Below are 10220 nucleotides of genomic sequence, written 5' to 3'. Positions count from 1 at the left end.
ACTAACTAACTAACTAACTAACTAACTAACTAACTAACTACTAACTAACTAACTAACTAACTACTAACTAACTAACTAACTAACTAACTAACTAACTAACTACCTAACTAACTAACTAACTAACTAACTAATTAATAAACTAACTAATAAACTAATTAATAAACTAACTAACTAATTAACCAACCAACTAACTAACGTCGGTTATGTACTCATCCTTACAAAATTTAATCATAGAATTCGTACTGAAATTAAAAATATTATCAGAAGTTTATATAGCGATCTGGAGCAGATTGATATAAATAGTTTAAGATAAGTTTTTGGACTTTATATTTACAACGTTATAGAGATTTAGGGTGATATTTTTTATGTTGAACTAAAACTCCAACTGTGGTCACCCTAATTTTGTTGTTTTGTTAATATCATTTGGTATAACATTGTTGTTGCAGCCAGTTTTTATTTAATACCAACCAAAAGCAACAACTTCCGAGCATTGTTTGTCGTTATAACGTTCAAATATCAGTACAACGACGTCTGTTGAACCCATAACACGCGATCTTCTCACGCTCACGCTCGATACGTGGTATAACGACAAAATAATACGGTTTATTTTGATTTTTGTTTGTTATTGAATTGAAATCACAAAAACAAAACAAAAAAAAAAACTAAACGCGATCGATCAAACGTTTCAAAGTGATTTGAAGGCACAACAACAATTATAAAAAAGTGATGATGAAGTGTTTTTGTAGTTAGATTAAATAAATAAAATAAAAATAATGCTAAAATATAGAAAATAATTGAAGTGGAAAATTATTTAAAAAAATCAATTTAAAAAAAATAACAAAAAAAATCACAAGTAAATAAAAGTTTTTAAAATTAAAGTGAGTAAAAAAAATTTATAAGAAAAATATTCTATACAAAAAGAATTTGTTTGGAAATAAAAAGAATCAAAAGTAAAAAAAAAGAGAAAGAAACAAAATAATAATAAACAAATGATCAGTGGCGCATCAAGGTGATCATGCGTTGTTGTTACTGAAGTGTATTATAGTATGTGTGTGTGTTTTTGTTATTGTTCTCAACGCATTAAGAACAACAACAAAAGGTGTTTTTATTTTGAAAAGGAGTTTTGTTTTGCTGTTGTTTACATTGAAAACAAAACAAAACAAACAAAAAACTTGTGTAAAAAAATATATATTTTTAATTATTTTTTTTAATATTGAAATAAATCATTATAAGCACGTTTTTAGGCTTTTAAATTTGGAGCATGTGTAGAATATTAAATCTTCTAAGCCTTTACTTAAGATTTTAAGAATAATTTTTTGTTAAAAATTTATTAATTTTTATAAAGAAAATTGCGTTTTGTCAAATTGCAACAACCGCTTGTAATGTTGCTGCATGCGCTGCGTGTCGTTCGGACTGAATGTCAAATTACTGTTGTTAACCCTGGTTTGCGTGTTTCTTATTAACATTTTTTTTTAGCACAGCCTAAACTCAATTTAATTGAGCCCAGAGGTGGCTCAATGACAAGAGTGGGCCGAAGGTTTTTCACATTTAGAGCATCAATCCCACAATCAGTTCATTATTACCCGCTTAAGTATAAGTTCTAGTATAAACATATGTTAGGTTGCTAATTAAGGGATCCGATATCGTACTGTAACACATGAGTACGATATTCAAAGCCATGGACATAACCTGTCCATTGTTAAAGATCACGATGCCTGTAACCAAAGTAATTCCAAGCCGCGCTTTTTGACCCAAAAATACTGACAGTAACCATGTTACTTTCAGAAGGTGCACATCATTAATCAGGCTATAAACGTAGTTTCAGGAGGTCCTGGATCCCGTTTTAGCAGATAAGAGACTCCGTTCAGACAGTGTGGTTCAACTACTGACCTATTCAAAACAGGTTGCGAACAAACTGTGTATTTTTGGTAAAAAAGCTTTTCCTGCTAGTGCTGTTCACAAGTTTGAACCCAGATACTTCACCAGGGTTGGGTACAGTGCATCTTCCTAAGAATTTATTCCTCTTGACAGCTAGGGTAGGGCATTAGCAGAGGAGGAGGAACTGGAAGACAGTTTCCTCCTTCATCTATTGCGCCAAATTCCTTTAAAATAGGCCGTGCCGACTTGCATGTCTGTCTAGCACCCAGTGTACAGTTATTACTGCCAAAAACCTCGTTATACCCAACCTGTTTCGGTTTATAAGTAGTTGGGTATAGTGCATCTTCCTAAGAATTTATTCCTCTTGACAGCTAGGGTAGGGCATTAGCAGAGAAGGAGGAGGAACTGGAAGACAGTTTCCTCTTTCATCTATTTCAACAAAATTCTTTAAAATAGGCCGTGCCGTCTTGCATGTCTGTCTAGGACCCAGTGTACAGTTATTACTGACAATAGACACGTTATATCCCAGCTGTTTCGGTTTATAAGTTGCCTCGTGAGTCTCTCATTGAAAGGAGGAAACACATTAACTTGGAATCTCTACATCTGTCTGGATTATTGCATATATGTTTGGCCTTTTGAAGAACCTGAGGATAATACTTTTGATAAATCCCAACGGAATTGCTACTGAAACGGCTTTAAAGATCTCCAGCGTAAATCTCGTTCTGACTAGCTCATCTATCTGTTCATTTCCATCCATAGTAGTCCATATTTGCAGGGACCCAAACTGGGGTACTGTTGTAGGTCTTGGGTAGTAGCTATCCTATGTTGTCACGAACATTGAGCTCATTATCGCAAATATTTCAGCCTGAAAAACGCTATAGTTGTTAACGGCGAGAGATGCTTATCCCGGTTTATTCGCGAAAACTCCAGAACCAATACCACAGTACATTTTAAAACCAACTGTATAACTCCTTGCGTTATATTCATTCCTAGAAAGAACTCCGACTTTGAATACTCTATCCAAGTCTGTGTTGAGGTAGAATGGTCGGATGGTTAGCTCGCGATTGAGGGTAGTAGATTTAAAATCCTAATATAGATTTAAAATAAATCCTAAGTAGATTTAAAATCCTAACATGTTCTTGAACTTCAACATCCGGATAAAAGTCTATATGAACTGATAGATTAGATCTTAGAGTTCTTGTTATTCCAATACACCCTGATTTCTGATATTTGTATAGTTGATTACAATAAGATTTTTTTTAATCTAAGTCCACCATACAAATGATCCATATATAAAAATAGGACGTACTATATATCTATACATTCGCCATTTCCTTCCAAACATCTTACGACAGGTTAGTAGGTTGCTTTTCTGACTTTATGTTGGATGCTTAGCGTCCATTATAATTTGGAGACTAGAATTTAGAAGAGTCTAGATATCTAGAATTGTTTAATAAGGAACGTGACTTGAAGCTTGGATTCTTTGTTTTTGTTGTGAATAGTTCCAGTTCTGTCTTACTTGAGTGTGACCCATTTGGTGAGCACGTTCCAGGTATTGGACATGTTGTCACAATATAGTATCAACTTGTATCCCGCTATTATCCAGTTCAATACGAATCGAGGTTTTTAACAATATTGAACTAAAGTAGTGAAGAAATTATACCGCCCTGAGGTGTGCCTCGTTCCACTTGCTTGGACTTAATGCTGTTACCAAAATTTGATGTAACTATTCAGTTACTGATATACTACTCTTCGTCATCGAGATTAGTAAGAGATTATTGACGAAGACTGCACTGTTTAAATTCAGACAACCTCATATCGCTGTAGAATGTCCCTTAAGGTAGGCGTGTTGACTACTTGAAAGCCGCGATGTGCCATCTAGTATTTGCCTAATATGTTAGTGAGATTATAAACCCTTTAGAATTTATTTGACCAGTTATAGTTCTAGTTTCTTTAGTAAGAGATTATTGACGAAGACTGCACTGTTTTAATACGAGAGATCTTTCTATATCTCGAACAACCTCATGTTACAGTAAAATGTCCCTTAAGATAGGCGTGTTGACTACTTGAAAGCCGCTATGTGACATCTAGTATTTGCCTAATATGTTAGTCGATGAGACCGGGAAATCCCTGAGGTGAGATTATAAACCCTTTAGAATTTAATTTGCACTATTTGACCAGTTATAGTTCTAGTTTCTTTAGGACTTCTAAACATTTACCAATTTGCTTTAATTACCTGATACCGTTTTAAACCTTAAAATGTCAATAACTTTTTGATTAATTGAATGAACCTTGAGTATCGTGTGTGCCTCATGTTTACCCATATCTGTATATATAGTTCAATGATTTATTACCCTAAAATGCATGATTAAATATATTGATCACAAAAACTAATTTGGAAATAAACAAAACTGGTATTTCTTTCAAAATCTTTTAACTTTTTTTTCATAAAATGTGTTACAAAAGATAACAAAAATTATGACTTGATCAACAATTTACATATTTTAGTTTAAGCCTCTAATATTTATGTTTCTTTCATCAAATTAATGAAAAATGTTGTAAATTAAAAAGTAATATCCAGTTTTTTTCTTTAAATTCTACATTATAGTAGTTTATGACATTAGGTTCTTCATAAAATATAATTTTTAATTTATAATTATTTTATTATTGAAGCTTATCTTTAATAGTTTATTTTATTCTTCTCGAGAGGTTTCGCTTTTTTTATCTGAATATTTTTTTTATTATAGTGGTTCTTGTGATTTTTGTATTTTTAATTGTAAAAACAACATTAATTATTATAAAATGTTATTAAAGTTTAATTTTGCGATAAATTATTGTCAGTGTTGTTGTTTTATTGTTTAGGCATTGACAAGTTAAGTGATTTTTATAGAAATGTTTTATAAAATGGCAAAATATTATATTTTTCGAAATACAATTTCGGATTTTAGTAAATTTGGTTTCAAGCCTAAATCTTATCCGAATCTTGTTCAATTCCCTTTTATTCAGTTTTTCTCTGAAACTTTTACTTGTCATTAACATTCGCTAAACAATTCTAATTCATATACATTTCCCTTTTTCTAATAAAACTAATTCTATTAATAACTTTATCAATTCCCACAACTTTCATTTCAATAGACAATACTTTCAAATCCTTCATAAATTTTATTAAAAATCGCTTGCAAATATAATTAAATTAATAGTGTCTGAGTACGCCATAAATAAATTGCAATCATGACAATTCATTATAAATTATTAAAAAAAAAATAATTTTTGTTTCGATGACTAAAATATAAATAAAAAGAAAACATTAACTTAATGTAGTTAAAAATATATGAATAAGTAGGTATTTGCTTAAATACCTATGACTCATAAAGATCAGTGATCTGTATAAATCTTCCTAATGCGTGAAATTCTAGAGAAATATGACAACAAATACAAAATGAGTATATAATTTAGTCTTGTTAAATACATTATAAGTTAATCCACAAAAATAGATTGTGATTCAGTTAAAGGAGTCTAAAAAGAAATTCTAAAGTCGGGCCTTTTGAGTGAATCATTCAAGTTTAATGAGTTTAATTTTTACACAAAATAATTCTATGCCATACTTTAACTTTTTAGAAAAAATATGAAAATTAGGTGAGAAAGTACGTCTAGTCTAGTCTATAGTATCGTCAGTCTATAAATAGCTATAGTCTGTCTATAAATCGTCATAGTCTTATAATAGTTAGATAGTATAGTCTAGTCTATAGTCTAGTAGTCTAGTATATAGTCTAGTCTATAGTAGTCTATAGTTAGTCTAAGTCTAGTTAGTTAGTCAAGTCTAGTCTATAGTCTAGTCTATAGTATAGTCTATAGTCTAGTCTATATTAGTCTATAGTCTAGTATAGTCTAGTTAGTCTAGTCTATAGTCTAGTCTATAGTCTATCTATGTCTATTATAGTCTAGCTATAGTCTAGTCTATGTTAGTCTAGTCTAAGTCTAGTCTATAGTCTATATAGTCGTCTATAGTCGTCTAGTCTATAGTCTAAGTCTATAGTCTAGTCTATAGTCTAGTCTATAGTCTAGTCTATACTCTAGTCTATAGTCTAGTCTATAGCTAGTCTATAGTCTACGTCTATAGTCGAGTCCTATAGTCTAGTCTAAGCTAGTCTATCTAGAGTCTAGTCTATAGTCTAGTCTATAGTCTAGGCTATAAGTCTAGTCTATAGTCTAGTCTATAAGTCTAGGTCTATAGTCTAGTCTATAGTCAATGTCTATAGGTCTAGTCCTATAGTCTAGTCTATAGTCTAGTCTATAGTCTAGTCCTATAGTCTAGTCTATAGTCTAGTCTATAGTCTAGGTCTATAGTCTAGTCTATAGTCTAGTCTATAGTCTAGTCTATAGTCTAGTCTATTAGCTAGTCCTATAGTCTTCTATAGTCTAGTCTAGTCTAGTCTATAGTCCTAGTCTATAGTCTAGTCGTATGTCCTAGTCTATAGTCTAGTCTATAGCCTAGTCTATAGTCTAGTCTATAGTCTAGTCTATAGTCTAGTCTATAGTCTAGTCTATAGTCTAGTCTATAGTCTAGTCTATAGTCTAGTCTATAGTCTAGTCTATAGTCTAGTCTATAGTCTAGTCTATAGTCTAGTCTATAGTCTAGTCTATAGTCTAGTCTATAGTCTAGTCTATAGTCTAGTCTATAGTCTAGTCTATAGTCTAGTCTATAGTCTAGTCTATAGTCTAGTCTATAGTCTAGTCTATAGTCTAGTCTATAGTCTAGTCTATAGTCTAGTCTATAGTCTAGTCCATAGTCTAGTCTATAGTCTAGTCTATAGTCTAGTCTATAATATAGTCTATAGTCTAGTCTATAGTCTAGTCTATAGTCTAGTCTATAGTCTAGTCTATAGTCTAGTCTATAGTCTAGTCTATAGTCTAGTCTATAGTCTAGTCTATAGTCTAGTCTATAGTCTAGGCCACAGTCTAGTCTATAGTCTAGTCTATATTCTAATCTATAGTTTAGTCTATAGTCTAGTCTATAGTCTAGTCTATAGTCTAATCTCTAGTTTAGTCTATAGTCTAATCTATAGTTTAGTCTATAGTCTAGTCTAATCTATAGTCTAGTCTATAGTCTAATCTCTTGTCTATAGTTTAGTCTATGGTCTAGTCAAGCCTATAGTCTATTGTATAGTCTAGTATATAGTATAGTCTAGTCTATGGTATAGTCTAATCTATAGTATAGTCTATGGTCTAGTCAATAGTCTAGTCTATAGTGTAGTCTATAGTCTAGTATATAGTCTAGTATATAGTCTAGTCTATAGTCTAGTGTATAGTCTATTCTTTTTTTTACGAGGAAAAAATCATTGAAAGGCTCTGGTTGTCCGATGATACCAGAAGTGCAAGACTTTAACCCGCTAAAACAACTTCGTTTTCGCTGAAACCCAATCCTTGCGAAAGTATTAAATCGCAGGGGGGAAACAGTACCTCTTGCTTTTGCAATTCTAAAAGGACAGTTTTAACATATTCACATAGCTTTTCCCAATTCTCGTCTATAGTTATGTAATAATTTAGAAAACCTTGTCGCCTTTTGGACCAGGCTTCTATATTTGGTATAAACGTATATGTCCATCTACCTTTCGTAGATGCTGACCATTGCTTGCCACTCATCTATACTCTGACTTCTAAAATCTCAGTGTGCCGTGCATCAAATTCGTATTCGTATGCTAGCAGCGATTACTAGGGCTGCTTCATCCGAAACCGTCCTATACGCGAAATATAATCGCTGCAAGTCTGTATACAGAGCCAATTATGTAGGTCTTGAATCTAGTAGATTCCCATATCGGAGCATCATAAAGAATAACACTCTTGATTACCCCTGATAGCACTTTCCTTCTGTGTTCGGCATTATTCAGCAAAGCGCTGTACAAACATTTACGGCTTTATCCCTCACATAATTGAGATGATGCTTAAATGTTAAGCGGTCATCTATCAGAATTCCTAGGTATTTATGAGAATCTTTTGTTTTTATCTCGTAGTTTACGATTTGGAGAGTTATGTATTCTACCATTTTACGATTAATTGTGAGCACAGCTTCCGTCTTATGATCAGCTAAGGATAGACTCATTTTATTGAGCCATGACTTCACCAACTGAATACAACTTTCCGAGACTATCTTAGCTTCGTCATTTTCGCTACTATCACCAACGCTATGTCGTCGACAAAGCCAATTCAAGATGCCATCGTACATCACATTCCACAGCAATGCTCCAAGCACCGATTATTGTGAAACTCCTACAGTCATATTATGGATTTTAATTCCTTTGTCGGTTTCGTATATTAGTATTTTCTGTCGGAAGTAGTCTTTTATTATTGCTACAAGATAAGTTGGAATGTTTATTCATATTCAGAGCATTCAGAATATTCTACCAATTTGCTGTGTTAAATGCATTTTTTATATCGAGGGTTATGAGAACACAGTTTTCCTTGGATCCCTTTCCCCAGCTGCTGCCTTCTATAGCTTCCATTGCAATGTCTACGACCATTGCAATTGCATCTAATGTTGATCTTTGTTTCCTAAAGCCATAGGGGCGTCTATAGTCTAGTCTATAGTACAATATAGACTGTAGGACAATATCTTCTTTAGGGGCGTCTATAGTCTAGTTTTTTAGTCTAGAGCATAGTCTATTCTCTTGTCTATAGTCTAGTCTATAATCTAGTCTATAGTCTAAAGTCTATTCTATAGTCTAATCAATTACATTATCTGGCGGTCCTTGTAAAGCGTAGCTCTCTACCTTAAAATTTCAAAGTTTGTCATTTTTACTTCCTTATACTACAATAATGGAATGTTGCCAATTATACTTAAAGAATTTTAAAAATATTTCTCTTAATGTATAAATTAACTAATAAATACTAACTTATTAATCAGGCATAGAGCCAATCAACAGTTTACTAATTTCCTATTTGAAAAAATACCCCAGTACTTTCAGCCAATTTAAAATCACAATTATACACGCTATTTCCGACAAATACTAGTGGAAAATAATTACAAAATACTTTAAAATAAATTTGTCATCATAATTTCGTTTATAGGTTAAATTGACCTTGCTTCTTATGCCTTAAGTATGGCAACATTAGGCCTGCCAATAGGGCAACACTTGTAAATATTGTTGTATTTTATAAACAATAAAAATTATGGCAAAAATTATTTAAATGACGTTTATTCAATGTTTTTTTATTTAAGCTTGTTTATATTTTAATAACAAAAATATAATAAACAATTGAAGTCATAAAAAATATTAAATTATTATACGTATTAAATCTTAAAGTACATAAATAAATAACATTGACTTGAGAACCTTTTGAAAAGATTGCTTGTTCTTTGTTAAAAAAAAAGTGAAAACTCGTTTTTGTAAAAAAAGGATTTTTACAAAATTTTTATTGTTCAAGATAATAATTATACGTAAATATAGGAAAGTTTTACCTTGGCTCTAGTTTCTGGATGAGGTTTCAAAAATAATATAGTTTTAAACTAGAAGTTTTGGAATATCGCTTAGGTATACATACATGTATATAGGGGCGATTATATGAAAAGTTCGATGTTAAATTCATAAAAAAATAATAATCGACTTTTTGTTGAAGAAACCGAAAGGGAAGTTGACAATTTTTTATTAAAAGATTGACTTGTGAAAAATAGTCAAAAAATTTCAAAAAGACAAGACGTCTATTTCGTCCTAAAAAATGGATAAATCAATTTTGTTGAGAATAAAGTCAAAATCAGTTTTTTTAAAAGTCGTCTCTTTTGTGAATAAAAAATCGAATAAATAAATTTGTAAATATATGTAAGTCAAAAATAGTTGTGAAATTAAAAACATCGAATTAAATAAATCAATTTTAATTGATTGAGAAAAAAGTCGACTTTCTAGTGTGAAAAGTGTCGAATAATCGTTTTTGTAACTAAATGTCGAAAAATATCAAAATATCGAATCCTACTACTTTCTCTTAAGCAATTCCATGAATCGATTTTATTTTAAAGATGTTATAAAAAAATATAATCGCATTTTTGTAGAGTAGAGAGTCCTAATCGAAAATTTTCTCTTAAAAAGTATAGTTTTTTGTGAGCAAAAAATTTTAATAATCAATTAATAAAAGCCTCAAAATGTCCAAATGTTGAATTAAACGATTTTCTTAAAAAAATTCCATAAAAAATCAATCAATTCCATAATAATCAAAAGTCGCAAAATGTCCAAATGTTGAATTAAACGATTTTCTTAAAAAAATCCATATAAAATAGAATCGCCTTTTTGTAGAAGTCAGTTGAAATCGACGATTATCTCTTAAAATTCCGACATCGAGAATACTTTCTTAAA

The 10220-nt window shown here is 31.2% G+C and overlaps 1 protein-coding gene across 2 annotated transcripts in view; it reads left to right on the top strand.

Moving 5' to 3' along the window:
- Nucleotides 1–508: 508 nt before the first annotated feature.
- Nucleotides 509–10220, top strand: part of LOC119606190 — a 52206-nt gene continuing 42494 nt past the window's right edge. The window contains exon 1 of one of the 2 annotated variants that reach the window (XM_037959607.1): nt 509–878. The gene's annotated coding sequence lies outside the window, so the exon portion shown is untranslated. Of the gene's footprint in view, nt 1045–10220 lie in introns of both variants that reach the window. The other variant, XM_037959606.1, reaches the window with a different exon arrangement.

The sequence above is a fragment of the Lucilia sericata genome, unplaced genomic scaffold, assembly GCF_015586225.1.
Source record: "Lucilia sericata isolate MDLA Ls3-8-SP2 unplaced genomic scaffold, ASM1558622v1 Contig000558F_arrow, whole genome shotgun sequence".
Lineage (NCBI taxonomy): Eukaryota > Metazoa > Arthropoda > Insecta > Diptera > Calliphoridae > Lucilia > Lucilia sericata.
Note: the sequence above shows the minus strand (reverse complement) of the source record. Positions and strands in the feature narration are given on the sequence as shown.